Genomic DNA, 27,786 nt, shown 5'->3' with positions numbered 1-27,786 from the left:
GCATGAAAAGGTTGGGGGCCATTGGTCTACAGCATTGGCTGATGGATGTGGGTTAGAGAAGACTCCAGGATAAATTCTAGGTTTTTAAATTGAGTTACGTGTTGGCTTAAAGTGCTGCTTCTTGATAAGGAAAAAAAAAACAGAATAGGTTACAGAAGGAGGGGAATAAAGAGGGTTTTTTTAAAAGATGTGAACCTTAAGAAAGTTAATAGACTTCTACAGGTAGATGTTAAGTAGATAGTTGGCTATATGAAATTGGGATCAGGAAAGCAGTTTATTTTAAAGATATAAATTTGGGTGTCATGAGCATAAAGAAGATGTTTAGAGCCTTGGAAGTGAATGAAATCATGGAGGGAGAAAATATAAACAGCAAAGAAGAATGATTTTAAGACTGGGTCCTTGGATACTCCAACATTTTGAAGTAGAGCATTCTGATAATAGAGGAGGTGCAGTATAGGAAGAAAATTTTTGATGTGAAATATCTTAGAAATAAACTGGAAACCATACTGATTATACAAAACCATTGTATTTCTACATCTGTTATTAAAAAAAAAAACAGATTTGGGAATAATCTATTAAGTTAATAAGAGGACTGACCATGTTCGAAGAGAAAACTTCCATACTAGGACAAACTTAAAAAAAAAAAAACCCTTTAAAAATGAGGCCTAAGGAAAGATATGATCAAAGCTTATAAAATCAAAAATTGTATGAATAGGGTCAACATATTCTTATTTACTAAAGTCAGAATATTAGAACTAAGAGGCACTCCTGAGACTTGAAAGAATTACATTGGGGACAAAATGAAAGGAAATTCTGTTTTAAGCAGTGGGTAGTAAACTTATGAAACTCTTTACCAAAGTGGTAAAATGGGTTGGAAATATAAATAGTTTCAAGATAGAGTTCATGGACAGTAGGTATACAATAAGTTTAAGGAAACTGGTGATATTTTGTTAAGTGTACATTTCTAATATTTTAATTTTGTATCCTATTTCATATATCCTATTTATAGAATATCCTTTTTCATAACTTTTTTTTTATGCTGTATGGCGGGGGTGATGTTTCATTCTTTTTCCAGATGAGTATCCCATTACTGCAGCACTATTTGTGGCATTTCTATTTGTTTTTTTCTTTCCTTTTTTGCTTGTTTGTTTGTTTTGGGAAATGCATGGCCATTTAAAGATATAAATTTGGGTGTCATGAACATAAAGAGTAATGCTTTGCATATAATGTTTTAAAAAATGATTTTATGGAGCATATTTATATTTATTCACAATGAAGAATGATCTTAATATGATGAGGTCAAAGTAATTTCTAATATCAAATCTTAGTACTTACTTCCAAAGTTCTTATGATAGTTGAACTTGGTTTGATTCACATATCTAATTTTGTTCTTTAAAATTTCCCTAATTACTGACCGAATTTTATTCACTCTGTTGTTTATCTGTAGTGCTAACTTTTCCTCCTTTTGTTTTTTTTCTGTATGAACAGTCATATTTTCTTTATCATCTTTAATGACCTCTACTGGTTTGAAATTTCTATTCTATCCTAGTTATATTTTATGAGCCCTTGTCCTTAAATTTATACTATTTATTATTTATGAAGTCATTCTCCTCTAAACAGTGTGAGGATTTTAGAATGTTTAAATTCTAATTTATTTCTTACCATATTTTTTATAATCATTGCTGGCATTTTGGTTCTACCACATTGCTACCCTTCACGTTAGTTGTTAGTAAAATTTTTAAGCAAAAAAAGATATCTGTTTTCCCATGTACTATTTATCTTGGGTTTTAATCCTTCCTTCTGCATTAAAATTTCCTCCTTCCCTAAGTACAAATGTTAGTAATTGTTTTCAGTGACTGTCTTTGATTGGCAAACTGTCCCAGTTTTTTTTGTCTATTTTGTTCTTATCTTTGAATAAGAGTTTAGCTGGGAATTGTAGTCTAGATATAGTATTCTTTATCTAATTGTTCTTCTTTTGCAGATAACTCATCTTTTCTTTTTGTTGCTCGTAAGATTTTCTCTTTGTCTTCTATGCTCTGCACTTTCAGTACCATGTTTCTAAGTGTGTATTTTCTGAGTATTTATATACTGGGACTGAATGCTCTTTCAAGTGAGGATCATATCTCTGTAATTCAGGAGAATCCTCTTTAATTATCACTTCAAATATTCCTTCCCCAATTCCCTCTAGTCTCTCCTTTCGTGTCTCCATTGCATGTATCGTGGATATTTTCCATTTTATTTTTTGCTTGGACATGCACCAGGAAATGAGGATATTCTCCTTTTGTATTTTATGTCTTTGAACTTCTGTTTATATGATCCATTTCTTTATTTTTCTTTGCAGCATTCTGGGAAATTTCTTCATAGTTATCTTCTAATTCAATAATTATCTCTTCAGCTGTGTCTAATATATAGTTCATCATATCTTTTGTGACTTTTCTAAATTATTCTTCTTAATTTTTTAAAATTTCTATTTGGTTCTTTTCATAACAGCTTGCTATTTTTATATTGCCCTGTTCTTTTTTTTTCCATATAGTTGTACATTTATCATCACAATTAACTTTTTTATTTTATTCTTTGTTAAAAATAGCATATATACAAAAAAGCAATGCATTTCAAAGCACATCACAACAATTAGTCGTAGAACAGATTTCATAGTTTGGTATGGGTTACAATTCCACAGTTTTAAGTTTCTACTTCTAGCTTCCGTAAGACACTGAATCAGTGTAATGATTCAGCAATTATATTACCCTATTCTTTATATTTTCTATTCTTTTCATTTCTTTGAACATTTTATTCATATACATATTATGAACAATATAAAAACTTACTGTTACATTAGTTTCAGTTATACTTTGGTGTCTGTAAGATTAAAATATGATTAAAAGTCATATGATAATAAGCTGGAAAAGGAAACATAAGAAAGACTGTGAAGTTCAAAAACATAAAATAAGTGGATGTATTTGAAATGGCAACTTTGTATTTCCTCTTCTTACTTTTCAGTTTGCCAAGATTGTTTATAAACAATCTTCATCTCTTTTTACCTCAATACTTTCATTTGTTTAGGAACAAAAGGGGAACGGAGATTGTGGATTTATGGCAGGGAAGTCCTTCTACAGTAGCTCAGACTCCAAGAAAATGTCTTTTTAAATCTGATGGAGCAAAGTTTTTCACAAAAGAACATAAATGACTGACAAATGTAGTGCCAATAAAAATTTTAATTTACAAAGTAATCTTTAAATGAAATTTAAAAACTATTTAATTCTTAATATAGTTATAATTCAAAATGACAAGACCCAAACCATTTCATGTTTTTTTTTTTTTACAGGCAGTCTGTTCTTTTCATAAACATTCAGCTATAAGAATGGCAGATGAACTTTTATCAGAAAAAAAGGGTTGAGATTATTACCTGAGCAGATATCCAGAACTCAGTTGCCAAAATAGCCTAAACTTTTGAAATACATTCAGAAAATATTTTTCAGAAATCAACAGCAGAAATTGAATGATTTGGAGAACATAATGTTTATTCTTTAATTTAGCTATATTAATAAGAGATAATCCATCAGATAAAGGGAAGGTTTTAAAGTGAAATTATGTACATCACATTCAAACCATATATAACAATACATTTTGTAAGATACACACACACACACACACACACATATGTATATATGTACACTTTTATGAATGTGTGTATATTTCAACTCTATTTTACCCTTCCACAATTTGATTTTCATGCCAGAGTAGCTAAAGACAGACGAGATAATCTGACTGACTTGAAGTTAAAGACTTTTTTTGGTAAGTAGTTTCTGTTGACTTTTGTGGGAAAAACTCACAGAGTTTGCTGCACATATAAAATAAAAGTTGCTTTCACTTTGATTTATGCATAGTTTTTGTTTAAAAAAATTGGACTAAGGGAATGTTTGACATCAGAAAGCCTATAACTTTCTAAATTGCATCTTAATGATGGTAGTATAATTATTTATTATAATTTTAAGAGTTTTAGTGATCTTAGATATCATCTAGTACCCTCCTATAAGAGGGGAAAATCAAGATAGAGGTTTCGTGAATCACTCAATATCACACTGTTTATAAATTGCATAGCTGGTACTGAAGCTAAAGTGCCTTAATTCTTCACTCTCTGCTTTTTTCCATTAATCTTTGTTTTTCCATTTATAGTAGGCAATAGCTCAGCCATGTGCATTAAATATGAGGTTTTTTTATAAAGCTCTCTATACAGCACATTAGTTTTAATTGATAAATTTATATCATATTAGGGGTTTTAGCTTTCTTCATGGTCCTGTTATGTTATTCATACTTTTTTGATGCTGTGTGATAGAATAAGTCGTGTCCATTATTACTCTTTTAGTAATTAAAAATGGTACCATGATTTTTATGAATCCAGACAATTGTTTCTATACTCATAAAGATAAAGCCATGTATTTTCTTTTTGGTTCAAATAAGTGAAATGCAGAAATTTAATAGCAATTTTACATCTTGATATGGATCTTTGGTTGATTCCTCTATGAGCTTATGACAAATGTATTGTACTTAACTAAACATGAGACAGACAAAAATGTATTGCCAATGTAGTTTGGCAGCAGTACTGGTTAAATATTGAAATGATATTTCATGTTTTGCCAATCTATACATCAGGTGATGGCTTCTTAACACCAGGGATAATTTAGAGTTAAATTTGCCTCTGGTTATACAAGTGGATTTCTTAACTCTAACTCTAGACTTCAAGTCAATTAGGATTCTCTGTTACATCATACAGTAATATAAGTATAGCATGGTGTATTATATACACTATTTTCATAGGCCTATCATTTGCTTGTAAATTGGAGATCCTCAAATTTTCACTGCTTTTTTTTACCAGCTTCACTTAATCTTTTCTATAGTAAAAATATTTTATTCTACTTGCTTCATTTAATATTTTCTATAGTATATTTTATTCTCCCAGAGGTTTTTTTTTGTCCTTAAATATTTGTAGACTTTTTATACTACCTTAGAGCATCATTAGTGGTAAGATACTTGTTACTTCTTGCTAGTTTTCTTTTCACCTTTCTTTTAGTAAGTGCTAAAAATGTTTTCTTTGTAAGTATGATTACTGTTAATTACCTTCTAGAGTCTCATTTACTTAAATAGGTGGGATCTCTCTTCTGCTCCAAACCTCTATAATAATTAAAACTAGTAGTGTGTAGTAGAAGGAATTTCACACACCATCAATTTCTTGAGTATTTCTACAGATAGTGTGGGTTTTATTCACGTCTATACATTTATGCTTCATAATTAAATGTTTTCTTTAATGTTTCCATTAAAAATTTGTTCTTTCCTTCTTTAGTACTTAATTGATTCCCATTTTCTCATACATTACATTCACATTTATTTCTTTGTGCGTTTTTATCCACTTCAGAAGATACTTTATTATTATCAGTGTTGCTGTAGCAGTATAGAGAATAAAAGCTTCGTGTGGGCAGGGACCATTTTAGCCTTGTTTAGCAGATACAAAACCAATTTGCAATAACTACATTTGATGAATGAATGATTTGAAGAACCAGTGCAATTTCAAAATATGTCTTCAAAATTATATCTAATTCAAAGTATTCTGTGTTCTTCATGCCTAATCTGTTTGAATCTAGCTGCAGATGGGCAGGTGGCCTTTTTTGACAGGTAGAGAGGAAAGAATGCAAGCTTTGGAGCTAAAGAGTTCTTGTTTCAAATCCTGGCCTTGCCATTTAATAGCTGTGTGACCTTAGGTAAGTCCCTTAACTTCTCTGACCCAGTGTTTCTTAATATATTAGAAGAAGATACTATTTTCCACCCAAGATGGTTATAACAGTAGGGAAAAAAAATTGCAGTGCCCACAGAAGATACTCAATGCATAGTATTATGCTGTTTATTTCACATTGTGAAATAATGTGATTCACATAAACCAGCATATATATTTTAAAATAACTAGTTTACAAGAAAATTGGCCTTGAAATTGTTTGTTTGCCATTACCTCATGTTATTTTAAAAAATATTCTCTCTTTCATTTTTGCTACTTTATTTCCATATCCCGGGTTATTTGCACAACTTCTTCCCCACATGAGAAAAATTTCTTCCCCAGCTCATCTTCTTATTTTGTATCTTCTCTTCTACAATAATACTGTATGAAGTAGGAATCGGTCAAAAAGAGAGAAGCTTCCAGCATGGAAGGGATTTGAAACAAAGAATTCAGTACTCACTGAACCAGTTCTAAAGGCTGCAGGAATGAAAGTCAAGAGAAGATGCCACTAGCTGGCCATTTAACTACGTTCTTTCAGAGTCAGCAAGTTAGTCAGCAAATAGGCCACAGGAAACCACCAGCAATTTTTACCACTGATTGTGTCATTAAAGCGGGTGGTTTGTAGAGCCCCGCTGTGAAAATCTGATGTCTGCAGAAGCCCGCACCTCTGCCCATCTCACCAGGGAAGCCATAATATATCTTCAGAATCTCCTTGGCATCTAACTCTAGTATGACATCCTGGGAGATGTGGTAGCTATCCAGGCTTCCGGCCCGCATGATACAGGGGGGAGGGTAGAGAGTACGCTGGTGGGCACCCCTCTCCCCCCCACATATGACTCTCATTCATTGTATTCCTATTTCTCAGGAATGCTCTCTATTTTGAATTCTAATCTCCATGCCTGATGTTATTGCAATAATGATTGTTTAATAGATAGATGGAGAAGTCTCTTTATGTTTAGCATGCCTTGACTGTCTTTTTGGCATCTTTGTATCTCGTTCTCTTAAAAACATATCCTTTTTGAAAATGAGTTCATAAACCAGAGGTAGGTGAACATGGACCAAAACTGCTGGTTGCTTGTTTTGGCAAATAATGTTTTATTGGGAAATAGCCACACCCATTCGTTCCCCTACTGCTAGTGGCTGCTTTCAGGCTGCAACAGAGGTCAGTATTTGCGACAGAGGTCTTGTAGCCCGTAAAGCCTAAAATATTTACAATCTGACTCTTACAGAAGACGGTTGCTGACTCCTGCTCTAGGTAATGTATACAGAAAGAAAAAACCCTGGGAGAGTTTCCTGACTTACTTGCCTAGTGAATTTCTTGCGTAATTGATCCAATGCATATAGCAGTTTCTGATCACTTGAAGGTTTTCCCAGCCTTCCTCCTTTGCTAAGGGCTGTGATTTCACTTGCGTTTTCCAAACACCTTATTTCTAATGGTGCCCAGTGTAAACCTTGATTCTCACATGCTCTATTGCTCACAGAACAACCCAGTTCTTTAAAAAAAAAAAGTACAATCTGGGTGGGCCATGGTGGCTCAGCAGGCAGAGTTGTCGCCTGCCATGCCAGAGACTGCGGTTCAATTCCCAGTCCCTGCCCAAGGGGGTGAAAAATGTGTAGTCACTGTTAACTTGTGCTGATGGCTTTTGCTTTCTGATAACTTCCTTAACAAATTTTTGAAATTATGCTATGCTGGCAAATCTATTTTTCTCCTAAATCTTAATAGAGACTTGGTCAGGCTGGTCACTGTTGCGCCATGAAGTCAGTGTAGAAAATCAACGCCTTTCTGTTCATTGTCACCTGAGGATTCACATACATCTTTGGTCCTGTACCTTCGGTATCTTTTCCTGTCTTTGAAGTGTCGTTATATAAAAAAGAGAGATAGAGAGACGGAGAGAACCCCGACGACCCCTCCTAGCAAGTATCATCAATTATTACTTCTTATCAACTATTACCAAGTACATCATTTTAAGGTGTCTTTTTTTTTCCGTCTTCTAGAACAAGGAGCTTTCTTCTTGCCCGCTAGCTTTTCTCTAGGTAATGCTTCATTCCCGTGTGACCTCCTTCCTTCACTCATCAACTTGGCTCTTCTACATGCTCCTCTCACTTGCTCTTTGATTCCTACTCTTTTTGCTCCAGTTATTACAATTTCTTAACCTCTCTCTTTTTCTTCTCATCATTAAATGCCTCTACAGATGGAAGTATTCACTTTGTTCTTTATAGGCTTTTCAGTGTTCTTTCCTTGGGTGTATTTCTTATACTGTTTTAACAGGTCCTTCACTATCTGAAATCTTGAAAGGGGAATTGTTCATTCTTCTACTTGAATATATATATATACACATTAGAATTTCCTCCTGCTCAATAAGAATTTGTTCACTGTCCAAACTTTTGAAAATCTACTAAATTTTAAAGAAATAAATGTATCTGTTACCAAAACCTGGTCTTTCACTTTGCGTTCCACTGTGTCTTTTCACCTGCACATGAATCTAATAATTCTGAAGACACCCCATCTATATTTGTTCTTGTCACGGATCTGATAGCAAATATTATAAAATCTCAAATCCTGTACTCTTACAATGGGATTCTGAGTATATTGTGTTGTGGTCATGGATAACTTCCATCCTTATCATCTCTTCTTGGGACAATGTTGGAAGCCCCTGTGAAGACATAGAATCTCTTCTTTAGCGAAGCACAGATATTAAATGCTTTTTCATTTTATGTTTCTTTGGCTGGGTGGCAGCTATATTTACAAACGTGGTATTTCCCAGCCCATAATTCATTTCCTTGATTACATGTCTTCTGATAGAGATGCTATGTCATGAAATGTTTTCACAAAAATCCATGTTAGCATTATTCTTGTCCCATTGACCCATGTGAAAGTAGCTCTAAGTTGATGTTGTCTCTTGTGGTAGCCATTCGCCATGTAACTATTTAACTTTAAATTCATTAAAATTCAGTAAATTTAAAATTCAATTGTGAAGTTGCAATAGTCACATATCATGTGCTCAGCAGCCATGTGTAGGTAACATCTGTCATATCAGTACTGCAGATACATGACATTTTCATGATTGCACTAAGTTTTTTAGACACGATAAGTGAAGAATGTAGTTCTTTCCATTGTAATGCATCTTTTCCAATCATATTAAGACCTCTTCTTTGTGCTAGGATTGTATATATTTGGCTTCTCTTTTATCAGAATCCGTAAATGGAACCTCTACTCTAGTGATCATTTTCTCCTATGTCTTGTTTTCTTTTTCTCATATTTGTCATTTAATTCAGCCTTTCAAGAATTTGTCTGATCTCCCTTTTCTCGTAAGTCTCTTTCCATTTATTCCCTACAGCAGTGGTTCTCGAATTCTAATGTGTATCAAAATCACATGGAAAGGCTGTAAAGACACAGATTGAAGACAGGCCTCACCCTCAGAGGTTCTGACCCAGTAGGTTTGGGGTGGGGCTTGAGAATTTGCATCTTTTATGAATTCCTAGGTGTTGTCACTGTTGCTCATATGGGCGATCCCACTTTAACAACCACTGCCTAGGGACCACTTCTACTCCCCTCTGTCTCTTTTCTTATGCACATACCTAGTCTTCGTATGTGTCCACCCTTCAGTATTTCCCCCATATAGCTTATTTATTACTTGCTCTGCTTATTTTTTTAATAAGATACTTCCCCCTATAACTTCAAATCCAGCTCCCTTAACTCTGTCTGCCCCTGCCAACTTCGTTTTCTTTTCTCTTATTTCCCTAGGAGTCTCTCAAGATTTCATTTGAACAGATGTTTCTTGTTTTCTTTCCTCTTTCTCTTGCAAACCAGACCTTGCTGGTGGCTTAACTCTGCATTCCTCTCTTTCACTGTGATATGTCCTTGGGCATTTGCTTTTTATTTTCACTAGTGGTTCTCTTAACTGCAGGCACTGTGGTGTCCTTGTGCTCCAGACGGAAACCATGTTTCTTAACTCTGTTCTCTTCTTAAGTGACCTAGCAAGTGACAGCTGTAGCATGTCTTTAGTGGTCTTCCATATAACAGAACAATATTTCTCTGTAACTGAATGAAAATCTCTTGGTAGGTGGTCAGCACATTCCTTCCTTTGTCACCTTTCTTGTTAAAAATTTTGTTCTGTAGCCCACGTCTCCAACCGACCATGTCACCAATTGTCTCTAACTTTTAACTGGCTCTTACTTAGTCACCTTTTCAAAACCATGTTGCAGTGTCTCCTATAATCATTTTGTTCCTAAAGCTTTGACCTGCTAAGTGGAATCACTAGAAATTCTTTTTTTCCCTAGCAGTCTGAACCTTTTTTTTTCTGGTAGTCTCTGAATTCAATTTCATTTTCTTGATGAATTGGAACTTACATCAAGCTTCTTACTTCCCAGAATTTGAATTACTGCATATATGTACCTTGGATTCATCCCAATTGAATAAATAAGCAGATCTCAATTTTATTTCTTGCTGGACTGTAACTCTCATCCCCTGTGAAACAACTCTTCAAGATACAGCCTGGTTTATTAAAGAGGGACCTCTAGAGTTAGAAAAACTGAATTCACATTCTATATCTGTTTCTCATTTTTTTTTCACCTACACAACAGGCTAATATTAGCCTCTATCTTATAGAGACATGGAGAAGAACAGATGAAAGAAGGTACTTCACACAATGTCTGGCTCATGGAAAGTAATCTTGGCTGTTACTAATATTGTTATATAATCATATCTTCCTTTGAAGGAAGTGATTTCTTTCTCTTTCCTTTGCTTCCTTTTCCTTACAGAAGTTGCAACAGACCAATTAGATACATTAGCAATGAAGATTTTCCTAATGTTTATTTTACTGCTGATTTTTGTGGTCTTTTTTTCCCCATCTATCCCAAATTTGACAGCTTCTACCTTTTTTTCTCCCTTTGATTCACTGTGGGTATCAAACAAGACAAAATAAAAACAACCAAGTAGAAACACAAACACAGCAACAGACACCTGAGCCCTTTCCTAATTGCTGGAGTTCCAAATATTCCTAAAGGTATAACTTTGTTCCTTTCCTGTCTGTGTTCCACACCAGTTCAGGTCTTTGGCTACTGTTATCTTTTCAGTAACCAGGGGAAGTAAGTAGGGCAGGAATTATAATGCCTCTTTGACACATTTGAGAAATGAAGCCTAAATGGCAGACATGATTTCGCAGTGGTGTGCTGCAGCACGGCGCCACAGCAAAGGTGCTGTCATCATTTTGTGGACATCACTGATTTGTTTATGTATTATGGTAGCTTCCCAGCAGAGTATCTTAAGGAAGGGCATTTTTTTTCCAGTTTCTCCAAAGATGTTCCATGGGGTAGCTCTCTGAAAACTCCAACACAAACGTTCTAGTTTGCTAGCTGCCGGAATGTGATATACCAGAAACAGAATGGCTTTTAAAAAGGGGAATTTATTAAGTTGCAAGTTTACAGTTCTAAGGCCATGGAAATGTCCCAATTAGAGCAAGTCTATAAAAACATCCAAATTAAGGCACCAACAAGAGGTTATGTTCACTCAAGAAAGGCCAATGACGTTCAGGGTTTCTCTCTCAACTGGAAAGGCACATGGAGAGCATGGCGACATCTGCTAACTCTCTCTCTAGGCTTCTTGTTTCATGATGCTCCCGGAGGTGTTTTCCTTCTTCATCTCCAAAGGTCTCTGGCTGTGTCAGCTCTCATGATTCTTGTGGCTCCCAAGCTTTTTTCCAAAAATGTTTCCACTTTTAAAGGATTCCAGTAAACTAATCAAGACCTATCTGGAATGGGTGGAGCCATATCTCCCTCTAAGTAAAAGATAATACTCACAATAGAGTGTGTCACAGCTCCGTGGATATAATCTAATCAAGTTTCCAATATATAGTTCTACATAAGGATTAAAAGAAACAACCACTCCCGCAAGATGGGTCAGGATTAAAACATGGCTTTTCTAGGGTACATAATCCTTTCAAAGCAGCACAGCATGTTTGCTGGTTAGACTTTCTTCACCAGTCCACATGACATAGATTACTATTATCTCTTCTCTAATTCCTTTCTTCCTCGTATCCTTTTATTACTCTTTTCCTCTCCTGGACCCAGTTATTTTTCTTTTTGTCATATAGAAAAATAACAGCTTTAACTTCAGTTGGGAAGACAAAATTGCAAGTATGTAAAGCTGTTAAAAATCGGGAAACTATTACTACATGTGATTACATTCAGAACTATGAGGTATGACTAATTTATTATAAATGGGAAGATATAATTGAGGTAGCTTTATTTGTTAATGTGAAAGAAATGTATTGAATTTGAAAGTGACTCAGATTATGGCAGATGCCATCGCAGGAGACCAGGGGCACCTAAGTCAGGTGCAAATAAGACATGGGGAAAGAATAAAGGCAATAGAGAAGGATGAAGGGGAAGCCCAGGACTTGGAGACAGAAGTTCTCTAGTAGAAGGGGATGCGGGACTGTTGAATGTTTCTCATAAATTAAAATCTGGACTGTAAAAATCATTTTTACATTTTTTATTTTTGTCATGGTTGTTTTTTTTATTCTGTCTTGGTGTTACTATTGATTAAAACCCCTCAGAAGCATGTCCCGTCCTTTAAACCCACCAAAAATATCCTTGTACATCTCTCCTTCAGCTTCTGGTTCCCAGTTGTCTCTGTTTCTAATCTGATCTCTTTCTATGAAAGGGAAAGGCTTGATGGTAAAACTAGTGCCTTTCACGCTATGTAAGTATAGGAATACACTTTCTCCTTACTCAACAAGGCAAAGGTTTTTGCTTGTTCTTTTCGAAGCATCACAGAGATTCATCAGCTCCTCATTATCTCCTGCAGGGAAGGAGCTCTGAATGCAGTGCTCTCTGTCTTCAAATAAAAATGGGGCCAGAGTAGAAGCTGGGACAATTTGAGCATCAATAAGAGCAACAACTACGATGAATTGGGGCACATCAAATATTTAAAAGCCCATCAGTTCATACGCATACTAAACAAACAAACAAGCAAAAAAGAAACTTCATTTGTCAACACTGGAAGTTACGAGGACCAACTCATTATTCTGAAAATAGACAAAGTGAAAGAAGCACACATTTGACCTGCCTTTTCGAAAGCAAACATTTTTCTAAACTAGCCAAGTTGTTGTTAAGAAAAACTTGCTTTTGAAGAACAGTTTCCACAATTCTATTATGTGCAAAAGGAATCTAATAAATGCAAAAGGAATGAGAGAATATCACCATTTTGCAGCCCTTAATGAAATAGTTGATCTGGTCTGTGATCATCAAGTCACTAGATGAATGGCTGACAGGGAGCTTGAGTATGGCAGGAATTAGGCTGAACCCCCCTAAACCACTGGTAAAACCAGAATCAAGGGATCCATCAGTTGATGAATCTAGGAAGTATTTTCCCCTGCATTTTCTAAGGATAAATTCCCTTCTAGATCTTTCATGCTTAGCTTCATTAGTTATATTACCCTGCTTTTCCTTAAGGAATTAAAAAAATAAAACCACTTCCATGCTTTTAGGACTCAAATTGATATTTTAGTGTCATGCTTTTTTAAGAGAGAAGTTGTTATTTTTTTTAACTTGAGTGCTTTCGTGGACGTGTAGAATGTGATATATGAGGTCACAGTGAAGGAAAGAAGCAGCAGCTTCACATGGCCTCATGACAATGGGGTCCTTGTTATTATAGTGAAAACTGAAATGAAACAAAGTGTTCATATATTGAATATTAGTGTAACACATTATTTGTGAGCCAGAACGATTAATAATTGGAAAACAACAGTAACTGGCTTGTAAACTCTTAGATATATTATCTAAAGCGCTTTAGTTTTAACTGGATCGTACAATAACCTTGAAGTAATCATAGAAAAATGAGTAGGAAGTAGGGGTTGTTGATAACTGGCAGGTCAGACAATCAAAAGTTTCAGTTATAGAACATTATCTATCCAATAGGGAAGAAACGTTATCTTAGATTGATGAATACAAAAGTGCCTAGGCTTTTTTCAGACAAAGACTAACCCTTTGTCAAAACCCTTTGGGATGGGTGTCAAAAAACAATCATGGGGTGGGCCGCGGTGGCTCAGCGGGCAAAGTGCTTGCCTGCTATGCCGGAGGACCTCGGTTCGATTCCCGGCCCCAGCCCATGTAACAAAAACGGAGAAACAGAATACAATAAAACAAGAAAATGTTTAAAGATGTTTCCCTTTCTTCCTTCCTTCCTTCCTTCTCTCTGTCTTTCCTTAAAAAAAAAAAAAAAAAAAAAAAAACAATCATGTAGGAAATTTTCAGCTTAGTTCTATAACAATAATGCTTATAATACCATGAAACTATATAAAAACACAAGTCGCTGATATTTAAATATACTTAAATATATTCAGAAATGCAGATTGTTCATAATTTAAAACAGGAATTTTTTGAATTGGAAAAAAGGAGCTAGTTGGATCATATCCTGGGTAGTATAAGCGTGGGAATCAGGAAGATCTGGGTTTGAATCCTGGCTCAGCTGCTCACTAGCAAGTTATTTCACAGCTCTAAGCCTCAGTTTCCCCAGTCTCTGAAAGGAGGCTAATAATGGTACCAACCATTAGGTAGACATCAGAATAAATGAAAAAACATATGTAAGCAGCTAACCATAGCACCTGGCACATTGTAACACCTAATAAATGGGTAACTATTATGACTAGAACCTGTCATAATAAGGAATTGCAGGTTAATTAAAAAATTTAATGTAAAGAATGAAAATATTAGAAAATCCAGAAGAAAATATATGGTTATGAATTGTTGAACTGTGAATGGAAGAGAACATTCTAAATGATGGAAAACATTAAACAGGGCATAATAGTAAAAAATTTATGAGCATAAAAGAAAAAATAGTAACTAAGTGGAAACCTCATTGCAACAAAATAATAGATATCTTGTATCCTTAATATGTAATGGTCTTTTACAAATCAGTAAGAAAACACTTAAATCAGAATAGGAGTAAAGGTGTGGATAGGAAATTCATAACACAAGCACATCAGCAAAGAAAAAAAAGACATACAAAAGGGCAGTTGGCATAGAGAAAAGGTTTATTACAAAGAGAAGAGAATATCACCCCTCACTGATAACCACTGTTAAATCCAACAGACTCTCATCTAGACACACACACACACTTTACATCATACGTACCTTTTATGTTTGTTTTCCATTACTATATGATCATTTTTTCATGTCTTGAAATATTCTTCAAAATATTTTGGCTATATAGCATATTAGCATATTAAGCAGGTCTCTGGTTAAAAGTCAACGAAGTCAATTTGAACTGCACTTTAAAAATGTGCATGTGTAGACCAGTTCATGTAACACAAAGTAGAGGAAGTGGCCATAGGAATTAGAGGTATAAGGGGATTTTAACATCATCAGTACTTGCTCTGGGCTTCGAATTTCATGCAAGTTTCACAATCTCAGACCAGTTTTCCTGGTGTACCAGGGAACATGGATATAAACAACTCCATTGTTACCTCTCTAAGCATCTTTGTATGCCCGGGCTCGTGGAGGAATAGAACTTCTCTTCCAACTTCGATTAGAGGAATCCCAGGGAAGGCCACTGTTGAACATTTGGGTCACTTGCTTATTCCTACAGTTTTTATGTGGCCAGGGGTATAGGGTAAATAAGTCTAGATCAAATCAATCCAGGAATGAACTATCAAGGTCTGTTACGAGAAGAGGATTAAAAAGTATTGAGCAGACAAAAAAAAAAAGGGTTGCCACAATATGAATGTCCCATAATTAATCTAGCCTTTCCTATATTGATGGCCATTTATGTTTTTGTAGTACTTGATCTTATAAATAATTCTATGATGTTTATCCTTATGCAAGTAGTTTTGATGAAATTACCGATTTTGCCTTTTAGGGTAAATTACTAGAATTGAATAAGGTATCTAGTCGAATATTTTAATTCTTCCAATCACATGAACCTGTTGAAGGCTTTTGCCCTATGGAGTGGAATCACATCTTTTATACATCTAACTTAAATGAATTCAGCTATCTAATTAGAAATAGAGTAGAGAATTCAAGAAAGCAATAGTGGAGAAGAAAGAGAGAAAGGGACAGCAAGGGCTAGAAGAGTGAAATCTGGTAGAATAGCTTGGCTGTACTTACCTCTAAAAGTTAATGGCTTTAGGCCTGGAAGGAAGTGGCATGAGCTAGGATTCCCTAGTTCCCTGTTACCTCAGTTGTTCCCAGTTTTGGCATGCCTCTTGTCGTGGGAGATTATGGCTAGCTCAGTTTCATTCTAGTGATTAAAATGACATTTTCTTGCTTTATACAACATTGACCCTAAATACGTGACAACGCTTCATCTAACTCTCCATCAAAAGAAACAGCAATTTGTTCCGATACTAGAGGAAAACCTGGCTGGCCTATAATTATCCAGTGTGTATACTCTAATTTTGGGTGATTTTTTCTAAACTTGACCCCCATGTAAAATGCAGCCCTGCTGAATTGTGAAATTATCGTTTAGAAAATTTCTACCAATTTGTACTCGTACTGGAGGGTATAGAAAAACACATCACCCCATCCTTGCCTTTTCTGAGTAAAGCTCTCCAATGTTAATAGGAAAATATTTAATTAATAGGGAAAAATGAACTACTTAATATAGTTATCAAATACCAGTCTTATCAGCCACATTTCATTTTCATGAAATATAGCAGTGAGACTGCCAGTAAATCACAACTCTATTTCCCTAAAGAAAGGGAAAATGAAGTACCTTTGCACAACTGAAAGCCTTAAAACCAAGATAACATGAAAGGTATCTTTTTTTTATTGAGGTCATATCTTCAGAAATACTCCAGCATCTTAGTGTTAAGCTAGAATGAATAAAAAAATCTTGAAAAGATCTCTTCCTCTAACGTATTGTATTATTGTGCCTAGCTTAGTTAGTGTCCATCAAAGTACTTTTAGTTGGCTGGGAATTTTAGCATAATTTAACTTCCAAAGTCAAATTTGATTCCACTATTATTTCACTTAATGTTAGGAAAGTGAATATTTGACAGTGCAAATCACTGAAGTTTCAATCGTGTGCCTGTCGATTGCATTATGAAAATTTTTATACAAATCTACTTTCAATTAATGTTCAGTAGTCACTTTGTCTAGTAGTAAGGTTAGCTTGTCCTTCTGTAACATTCCATGTAGGTGCTATATATAGTATGATCTTAACATCTGTAGTTCAACCCTGGGGTGTCCTTTTCATTTGTAGATTCTTCTAACACGGCAATTATTTTTGGAGATAAGGAGGCTTTGCTTTAGTAGAATATTCAATGAACCAAAGTAACATAATGAATAATAATTCATTTTATTTGAGACCTTCAAATACTATAGTAAAAAATGCAAGGACTGGTTTACTTTTAAAATAAGGTTTGTTCATTTTATGTCTAATATTTTAAATACCAAAGGTTATAACAAAGCAAATAGTTCAATGAAGGCGGAATAAAGAAAATGGCACAAATGACTTGAAAGTGTTTTTCTTTAAGAAAAGACAAAGATGAAACTGTTCCTTCCTCTTTTCCAGTCCACCTTTCCGTCTTCTGTCCCCAGTGCTAAACACACCTACCTTGTCAACAGTCATCCAAATAAGGGTAGTACATCCTTTCTTTATGGTGGGTGAGTATGCTACTGGGTTATCACACTGCCAAATACGGAACTACACAGCTGTTAGATTTATTATATCTTGAGAGAACATCTGGGAAGGAGAAAGCCTTCATTGAGAGAAAAATGTGTCAATTCCTTAGAGAAAAGCGATGGACCTGGAGTCTTCTTGCTGAGGTGATCAGGTGAAGTTGGCTGAGTAATGCGCTTTTAGGAAGACTTAGTATAACTTAGAACATAATAAATGCTTGTAGTAGTTAACTCATTCCCAACTGCCAGAGACTATTTTCAGTCCTTGTGTTAACTCGCTCATCTTCACCACAGCCCCATGAAGTAGCTTCTGTTATCTCCGTTTTACAGATGAGGAGACTGAGACTCAGGAGCCTTCAGCAGGTCACATCAATTGTGAGTGCATTCCAACTCAGACACACCGAATCCAGTGTCCAGTAGCCACTGGATACTATACTATCTCAATAAAGAAAAAGAAAACTCTAAAATTTTAGAAGAGAAATCTTGATTTGATTATTAAAGAAAGGAGGAAGGCTTTTTTTTTAATGAATATGTGTTGTTGGCTGGAGGGACTCTTGTTGAAACCTTAATTTTGTTACTGAGAGTGAAATAAATGTGTGTGTGTGTGTGTGTATGTGTGAGTGGGAGGGAGAACATGGTCAGGGTCAGGGGAGTTGTTTGTTTTGTGTTGTTTTGAGAGTCCAGTATATCCTCCCACTATTCTATATACTGAAGATTAAGTATTATAATTTCTAACAGTTTCATTTTCTGATAGATTTGTGGCTTGACGCAAATAGAGAAACATGCTCTTGTAAAGATCTAACCTGTTGAGACGCAAAGCTGTCAACCTCTCAATCGTAATATCTTTTTGAAGAATGAATTTTCAGTACCATGTCCTAAATAATTTTATCTGAAGTCCAGCTGAAAATGGGGAATGTCACCTTCCTTCTTAAATTACTACCATAGCGTTGGTTGAGTCAAAAAAAATTTGTAACTCTCAAGATCGCCACATGCTCCTCAGTTATCAAATTCAGCCTTTTTGGGGGCTGTCCAGTACACTCAGTAATTCATTTACAAATATTGAATAAATAAGCCTTTCTCCTAAAGATTATGACATTAAAAAAATTATTTAAATTTTCAGTAGCCAAACATGTGAAGGATAAAAACCCCATTATTTGTCTCCTTCGTGCACCTGTTGGACATGCTGTTTTACATGATTTGCATTTTCTCTTTTAAACTTGTCTAGAAAACAAATACAGATAATATCAAAGAACCAAAGTGCTATTTTAATTCAGAAATAGGAAATCATCCGTAGCACGAATGTATTCCAGTACAACTTTATTTATGGACATTGACATTTTCATTCATATAATTTTCATGTGGCATGAAATACTCTTCTTTCATTTTCATTTAAAAATGTGCAACCCATTCTTAGCTTGTGGGTCTTACAAAACAGGCAGTGCATCAGATTTGGCCCCGAGCCCCTGCTCTAAATTAGAGCTTTCCAGTGTTTTTTTTTTTTAACATGGGCAGGCACTAGGAACCAATGTGGTTTTTTAAACACTATCACACAAATTTTAAATATTTAAAATATGTAAGATTGACCACATATTGATATTTTAATCTTTCTGAAGATTTTAAGTAATCTGATGAAGTGATTGAGGTTACAGAAGAAAGTATTTTCATTGGTGAAATAAGATAAATGGGGAAAAACAGTTAATCATGACAATATTTAATTGGTACAATTTCTGATATTTTCTTGATTATCTTTGGGTAGTATATATGTTCCTAAGGTGAATATGAAAATATAATTTGGATATTTGATAGTTAATACTCTCACACTTACTTAAAATGGCAAAGAATTGGCGATTTCATTTAAGCTCTGTCTTCATATTGAAAGAATATCACAGAACAGTAGCCAGTCTTTCTGGAAATTCAGAATTCCATAATATACTTTGAAAAACCTATGGACATCTTACTCCTTGGCATACTTGAAGAAAATTGAAATAAGTAGTATTAAAATGTGTAATGAAAATCACAATATGGTCTGTGGGTTAAACTCTCCCATTCAAAAGGGTTTCTGCATATTTCTTTGCTTGGGACGATCTCACTACCATAATGAACTATGCTTTCACCCAAGAGAACGATGCATATCCTGAGATTCATCTTCTGAATGAGAAATCTTAATGATCTATGACATTAATTCCATACATTCTACCTTTATGCAAAAAGTACCTACACAAAGCTCTGGTTTCTAGAGAGACTCAATCCTTTATCCTAGAAATCCATCATCATCAGTGGTCCAATTTGACAGTTCTTTTGAAATGTCACCTGAGATAGATGATATGGAAAAATCCATATAATTGAACAAATTGAATAATGGTAAGGACATTTAATGTGTTCTTAGGTGAGTTACCTGAGAAGGTGGGCACAGAATGATAATTGTTTAATTAAGGAATTTTTTTGAGAGATGGCTGTAGAGCAATGGAATCAACTCTGGACTGTGATAGAAAGACCTGATGCCCAGTCCTATATCTTCCATTTGTTATAGGTGTGTGTGTGTATGTATGTAGATGTAAACATGCATATATATATATATATATATTTGAGGAAATCCCTTTCCTCCTTTCCTCCTCCTCTAGAGATTGACTGAATCTGTATATATGAATGTCATAGGTCATTCAAGAACTGGGCTTGGGTTTTATGCAATGAACTATGACATTCTTTACGACTCAGGAGTTCTCTAAAATACAAAGCGAAGATGTTTAAAAATGCTCACTGATTATAAGCAGACTTGTTCTTCTGGAGATCTGGGGATATAAATTCAAAGTAACCTTGAATTAAGTGAAGAGTATTATGTAACACTAGTATCATGCAAATTTATGTATAACCAGAAAATATCTGTTATGTAGAATATCAAAATACTGTTGAGTAAATCACTTGCTGCGTTTTTATTTACTGTATTTCAGAAGTCAATGATAGGCTCTAATTTCTCAAGTGTACTAATTAGTCCATGAAAATTAAATGTGTGGTATAGATTTTTATTTATCATCTCTGATTTGATGTTCATGAAAATATAACTTAGTTGAATTGGAGTCTGTTTTAGTGTGCAAGCTGCCGGAATGTGATATACCAGAACTGAAAAAAATTTTTAAAGGGAATTTAATAAATGACAAGCTTACAGTTCTTAGCCTTTAAAAAATATTCAAACTAAGGCATCAAAGATACCTTAATTCAAGGAAGGTTGATGGGTCAGGCACACCTCTGTCCACTGGGTAGTCACGTGGCTGGCATCTGCTGGTCTCTTGCTCTTGGGCTCTGTTGCCTTCAGCCTCGCTTCCTGTGGAGGTTCCTCACTTTGCTTCTCCAGGGCTGGCTTTCATCTCTTGGCTTCCCTTGGCTCTCTCCAGGTTCTGGCTTGCTTAACATCTCATGGTGATGTCTGCTGGGCTCCAAGCATCTCCAGACATCCATATCTCTCTTCTCCAAGTGTTGGCATATGTGTCAGCTCTGGTCTGTAGCTTCTTTTGGCACCCTCTCTGCAGGCTTTTAGGCTTCTGTTGTTTCTGAGGTTTCCCCAAAATGTTTCCCCTTTTAAATATTCTAGTAAACTAATCAAGGCCCACCTGGAATGGGTAAAGTCAAATCTCCATCTAATCAAAAGGTCACACTCACATTTGAGTGTGTCACAGGTCTGTGGGATAATCTAATCAAAAGTTTCAACCCACAGTATTGAATCAGATTTAAAAGAAATGGCTGCTCCCACAAGATTGGTACAGGTTTAAAACAGCTTATCTGGGGTATATAATACTTTCAAACCAGCACAGAGTCCTTACTACAGGTCTAGTTAGTTCTGTAACATTCTGATTTCCATCATATTGATCATATGCACTTTGATCTTCACTTTGGGCTGTGCAGAAGTCAATATATTGATATGTAAAACTTCTGCTGCCAGTATAGAAGTTAGATTAGAACTGGCTCTCTTTCCAAGCAGAGTCATGATGCTGAGAATTGGTAATGTGTGTTCCTACTGGCACATTCCAGCCATAAACCTCATGAAGAAATCAAAGAACTATATGTAGTGTGTAGTGAACTCCCCTTGTAATTAAACATTAGTGTATAGATTAAAATTGTGTTTTGTGGGAAATTATGTGTAAAACAAGTGGTCTTACTCTGTATTTCCATCAATTCAGAGTGTTAATATAAATTTTATACCATGATTTGGAATTGTATGATGGCAGTTTGCATGTCAAATCATCAATTTACTTTAATTTTTAATCAGTGTAACACTGTCTTTAAGATTAAGTTTCAATAACTTATTGAGTTGCCTCTCTTTTATATACATGGCAGTCTAAATATAAGAGCTATTTCTTCTGAGTGTGAAGGTTGTGCATTCATGGGTTGGTTAGATACCTAAAGCTTAGTGGTTAGTCCTAAGAAGTATGAAGCAAACAAACAACTTATTCCACATGTATTATGGCTGGCAAAATAAAGAAAAAGGCAGTAATGTTAAATGAGGTCATTGAGTGTGAAGTGAAATGCCGCAGAGACCCATTTTTTTTATACCTAATGTGAAAAGAAAGAAATATATAAGAATCTGAGTTGTATTACAGCCCACACTTACATTGTATAGAAAGATTTAAAAAAGAAATAAAAGAAAAAGGGAGGTTTGGTTTAGCAAAAGAAGTGTTGTAGTTATCTGTTACTAACCACCTAAAAACTTATTGGCTTAAACCAACCCCTGATTCTGGGCATTAATGGCTCTGCTGGCAGTTCTTACTTGGTCTCTCATATAGTTACCATAAAATGGCAGCTGAGTCTGCAGTCATCTGAAAGTTTCTTCACTCAAATATATTGTGCCTGGGCTGGAATGGCTGGAACAGCTGAGGGATGGTCAGGCATCTCTTTTTGTATTCTATACCACCTCTCCAGATGTCTAGCTTGGGCTTCTTTCCAGTATGCTGGTGTCAGATTAGCCAGACTTCTTACATGGAAATGGGCTTCACCCGGAGTTTCAAGAAGTCAGGCAATATGTATGACTTAGCCACAAACATTGTACAGTGTCACTTCTGTTACATTCTGCTGATCAGACGACCAGTTCAGATTAGAGGGAGAGAGGAATAGACTCCAGCTCTCAATGGAGGGATGACATGTCTATACAGAAAGGGACGGAATTGGTGAGCCATTTTAGAGACAGATATCCAAGAAGTAAATATTATTTCATGATACTTGGATGCATTGAACTTCACTATCATGAGAACAAGTAAGGAAACATTGAGCTTAGTTTCCTTGGAAAATGTTGCTCTCTTCTTAGCATAGTTAATGTAACACGTGTAGACCAACCAGTCATTCCTTTTGATGGAAAAGTAGCACAACACAGTAAGTTTGTCCTCTTGGGTTTCAAGTTGGTGAACAGGCAGGCAGACCAATGTTAATCACTCTGGGAGATACTTCCTGGTTTGGGAGCCCCAGGTATAGAAGGACATTAGGAAGAGAATGTTCCCTTCTGCCACTACATCTGTTTGTTGCAATATGAGATTGAGTCTTAAAATAATATGACTTTGAGAAATATTGCTACATTATATTGTTTCAAATGTTCCAGCAAGAAATTGCCATGATGTTCTTCTCCAATTCTTTCATTATAAAGGTAATAGTAAAGCCCAGAGAGGTTAAGTGACTTTGCCAAGATCTTAATGTTTGTGAGCAGTGTATCAGACTCTGGAATTCAATCTTGTTCTCTTAGCTGCCAAGTTGCTGTTCTTCCTATTTCTCTGTACATCAGCACTCTTTCCCAGAAGTTTGTTCTGTAAATTATTCTGGTAATCCACCTAGAAGGACTATTTCACCAGTGAGTAGTAGCTTGTATTTCATTATATTTCAGTGTTTCTGGGTCCCTGGAAAAGTGGAGGTGTTTAGTCAACTTGACAGGAAATATGACAGAGAGTAACTTGAGTGCATGTGGTGAGCAGGAGAGGTCTTGAAGCTTATACAATTTTGGCTTCACTGTGTAAGAAAAAAGGATAGAAAATCACAACAAAAAAATTAAGAACAGAGCTTTAATAGAGGTCTGTGTAATTATGGGCCCTCAAGCTCGAGCTTCCAGTGCTGAGTCAATTAGTTTAATTGAAATAATAGAGTTTTGATTGGGCTTTTGGAAGAATGTGTTCTTTCCCTAGACAAAGTGATGTTACGGAACATGACTGCAGGGTAACCTTTTCCTTTGAACTTAAAATGGTAACCTTCCTACATTCCAAACGTGTTTGAAATGAAATTGTGCTTACATATATGGAGATATTTTTTTGAAAAATTCAAGCCATACTACTTTCTAGCTCTGTGTGATTTGGCCATGCGGCCCTGCTTTGTAAAAACCTCCAGTCACCAGCGTTTAAGTAGGAAACGTTGCTGTGGACTCTTGAAAGCTCAAGACTTGTGAACAAAGCACTGACCTAGTATGTTAAAGCAATCCTGTGTTATCTGATTTTTTTGGAAGTCATCTAATTATAGATTATTGAACCTCAGTTTCTCCACTTGCTAAATGAGGATGCCTTCTTATGTCTTTTGAAAAATGGGTTGACATAAATGGGACTCAATTAAAGAGAAAGGATGTATGTAGAAAATAGTATTTTCCATTCAATGTCGTCCAGTGTTAGTTTGCCACATGTGGAATGCAGGATAGGCGTGCAGGAAATAAGGGTAATATTTTACATTCCACAGTGCTTGGAGATAGGCAAGGCCGTTATTATATTTCCCATCTTGTAAAGAGAATAAGTTTCAGTATATGAACTTATTTCCCTGAAGTAACATGGCTCGGATTCAAGCCCAGGACTTAGATCACAGAGGCTAGCAGGCTTTTCATTATGCCACTCTGTCTCTTCCGAGAGGCCAGCAGAAGTTTATACCATCCCCACTGTCCTTTCCCACCTGGCAGTGATTGAATTCCCAAGGACTTGTTATTTAGCTTTTGATTATGACTGCTTTCTCTGAGTTATTTAATTAGAATCCACAGCTTTTGGCAGGAAAATAGTGGACCCAGCACATTTCCAACAAGCAGTCGGAAACTTCAACTTAGGGGAGAAAGTTGATGTGAGCAAATGGACGAGAAGGAATACATGGTTGTAGCTGGTGAGATATATTAGTTGCAGAGAGGTTTCAGTGGGAGCGTCAGTCACCATGAATTAGATTTTTACGGGAAGTGTTCTGAAAAACAAGAATGGGGTAGAGCAAACTGTGTAAGGCAGAGCCCAGAAGTTTTGGAATTCTCCCAAACCTGTCATCCTTTAATGGAAGAATTTTCTGGAGTAAAGGCAAGACCCAAGTTGATAGAATGATCTTGAGAAATGCCTTCCAAGGGCACCTTTAAACACTTCTACCCAGACCTGATGTTTTCAAAAGCTTTTCTGTTAGAGAAATAAGATTTTAATAGCATAGTTAATATATATCCCATTTAAAAAATAACCGAATATTATGTGGGTCAATGGATAATTATTCTTAAGCATTCTAAAGGGATAAAAATTGCTAGAGAAACATAGTTTAGCTTTTAGAGTGAACTGCTATGAAAGAAAAATGTTAGATGGTCGTGAAAGAAACAATGGTTTTACTGGTTCAGACACTTATGGATTAAGACAGCTTCCGCCACTTTTGGGTCAAAGCACTTTATTATTGGTGGGTGGAAAGCAGAGAGATTGTGGAGTCTATTGAGAAATGCTCTCAACAGGGAAGGCAAGATCTTGCCATTTGGAATGGTCATAGTGTGGTTATTCATCATGTCACCCCCTTGAACATTTGAGGTACATATTTTGTCTAGTAAATAGTTGGAGACATGCTTCTCTGCATGATGTTGATGAGAAACTATTTTTTGATCTATTTTCCTTGAAGCCCATAGGTTTCTGAAAATTGGGATTTCTCCTGGCATGATTGCAATAATGTCTACTGGAGTTTAAAATTGTGCCTATTTTTCCAAGAACAAGTTGTAAATCCTGTTAAATTGCAATGTCAAGCCCCATACCTTGCATCAGAGATAACAGATAAAATAGTAGACTAGCTTCCAGTTCGGGAATGAGTGTATTTAGACCCCATCAAGCCTGAAAACATTTCTTTTAAGTGCAAACACCGGATATATTACCCAGGGAGTTAAAACATAGGCAGCTAAAGGGACCTGGGTGTCTTCATATCTTCAATCTGTCAGATTAAGTGTTGTCTTCATCATAATCATGAAACCATTCTTTACAACTACCTGAAATGAGTTAGCTTCCAATTAGCATGACGTTACATTGGCGGGCCCAAACTATTAGAAAAAAAATAATTCTGGCATGGACATCATATAAAAAACAATTTATTGGTGCAGTTCCGTGGTCCAACGATATAACCAGTGGTTAAACTTGTAAAATGTTTGCTTCTCTGTCTTTCTATTATACTCGCTTGGAAAAAGCTAAACTCAAACTGAGTTAAATCCAGCTATCCACCTGTTCTATACTTTCACCCAAATTGTTGAGTATTGCTGAAGTAAATCATGCTACTTTTCTGACTACCTTTTTTTTTTTTTAATCACATATCACCAGTGGGCATGCAGTAGCACCACAAAATCCTACTACTCATCTAGGACATTCATCTTACCACTCTCTGAATATTATTTTGTTTATTCACCCCGTCTTTAAATGTCCTCTTTTCCCCACACATTTCACACTTAGCTGTTTAACACCTCACCGTTCTTTCCATCCAAAAAGGCGATACCTTTCAAAGTACGTTTCTTTTTCAAAGTACATTGTAACAAGTCGTTACAGAACAGATTTCAGAGTTTGGTGTGGGTTATAGGTCCACAATTTTAGGTTTTTCCATCTAGCTGCTCCAAGACTCTGGAGACTAAACTAAATATCAATAAAATGATTCAACAGTCATACTCATTTGTTAAATCCTTTCTTCTCTGTTATAACTCCTCCTCCTCCTTTGATCCTTCTCCCAGTCTTTAGGGATATTTGGATGAGTGGATATGCCCATTCTAACTTTTTTCATGTTGAAAAGGGGTGTGGACAATATGGGATAGGGGGATGAAATTGGTTGCTGCGTCACCAATGTGGGATCATTCCCATGAGCACACAAGTATAGGTTTTCCCCCACACTTTTAAGGATAACATCTCCTTGAGGTATGGTCCCGTTGACTCCACACACAAACTCCTCCAAGAGTTATCTTTATTCAGTATTTTCACTCTTCTCACCTTCCATTCTCTCCTTAGCCAAATCCAATGAGGTTTTTATTCCCAGCAAAATGGGTATGTTAAAGTTACTGAGGAGCTCTATGTGACCAATCCATTGGTCAATTCTCAGTTCTCATCTTTGCATAATTTGACCCAGTTGACTAAAACTTTCATCTCAAAGCAGTTCCTCCTGTTTTTTTTTTTTTTTTTTTTTTGCGCTGAACTCACTATTTTCTAGTTTACCTTGTTGGTACCTTTTTATCTCTCTTTATGTTGCAGTTGAAAGTTTCAATCCTGAGCCCTCGTCTCTAGCTCCTCTCCATGGGTGATCACTTCTTGTTCCTTGACTTCAAATAAAATCTGTCTGTTGGTGACTCCTAAATATATGTCTGCAGTTCAAATTTCTCCAATGTCTAAGCCATCTGCATTAGTATCTGTTACTTCTGAACAAATTAGCTCAAAACCTGCTGACTTAAGAAACAATATTTTTTATGACACAGATTCTGTGGGTCAGGAATCTGGGCATGACTTAACTGTGTCCCCAGGCTCAAGGCCTCTCACAAGGTTGCAGTCAAGGTGCTGGCTGGGGACAAATGTGAATGGGGTGGAATCTACTTCCAAGCTCAGACAGTGGCTATTGGCAGGATTCAGTTCTCTGCAAATTGTTGGCCAGGGGGCTTCAGTTTTTCACTGGCTGTGGGCCAGGGGCTACCCTCATTTTCTTGCCACACAGGCTGCTCCATAGGACAGCTCAGAATATAGCAGCTGGTTTCATCAAAGTGAGTAAGTGAGAGAGTGACAGCAAAACCGAAGTCATGGTTTTTTGTAACAATCTCGGAATTGACATCCCATCACTTTTGCCTTATTAATGAGTCACTAAGTTTCTCTCACACTCGAAGGTGTAGGATTATACAAGGTCATGAATAAAAAGGAGGCAAAGATCACTGGACCATCTTAAAAGGCTGCTGAGCCCACTAATGTATCAAATTTACTTGGATATTTACTTGGTCAAAACAGACCACATCTCCCCAACATCTTCCCAAACTTATTTTACCCCTAGGCTTTCCCTCTCAGTTAATGGTAGCATACTATGCCTCTCTTCTCTGGCCAAATCTGGGAGTCATCTTTGATTTCTCGTTTACTTTCTGCCCACACCCAGTACTTCAACCCTTGTTGATTTTATCTTCAAATTCTACACTGTCTGATGGCTTTCCATCATTACCTTTG

At 35.9% G+C, this 27,786-nt stretch overlaps 1 protein-coding gene across 2 annotated transcripts in view; it reads left to right on the top strand.

The window, feature by feature from the left end:
• Window positions 1-27,786, top strand: part of LOC143670130 (interleukin-1 receptor accessory protein-like 1) — a 992,918-nt gene that overhangs the window by 72,254 nt on the left and 892,878 nt on the right. The window contains exon 1 of one of the 2 annotated variants that reach the window (XM_077144760.1): window positions 6,991-7,022. The exons of the other annotated variant lie outside the window; for it this stretch is intronic. The gene's annotated coding sequence lies outside the window, so the exon portion shown is untranslated. Of the gene's footprint in view, window positions 1-6,990; window positions 7,023-27,786 lie in introns of those variants that run through there. 2 annotated transcript variants of the gene reach the window in all.

This window comes from Tamandua tetradactyla, chromosome X (genome assembly GCF_023851605.1).
Source record: "Tamandua tetradactyla isolate mTamTet1 chromosome X, mTamTet1.pri, whole genome shotgun sequence".
NCBI classification, from domain to species: Eukaryota; Metazoa; Chordata; class Mammalia; order Pilosa; family Myrmecophagidae; genus Tamandua; species Tamandua tetradactyla.
This window is presented reverse-complemented; position numbering and strand designations above follow the sequence as displayed.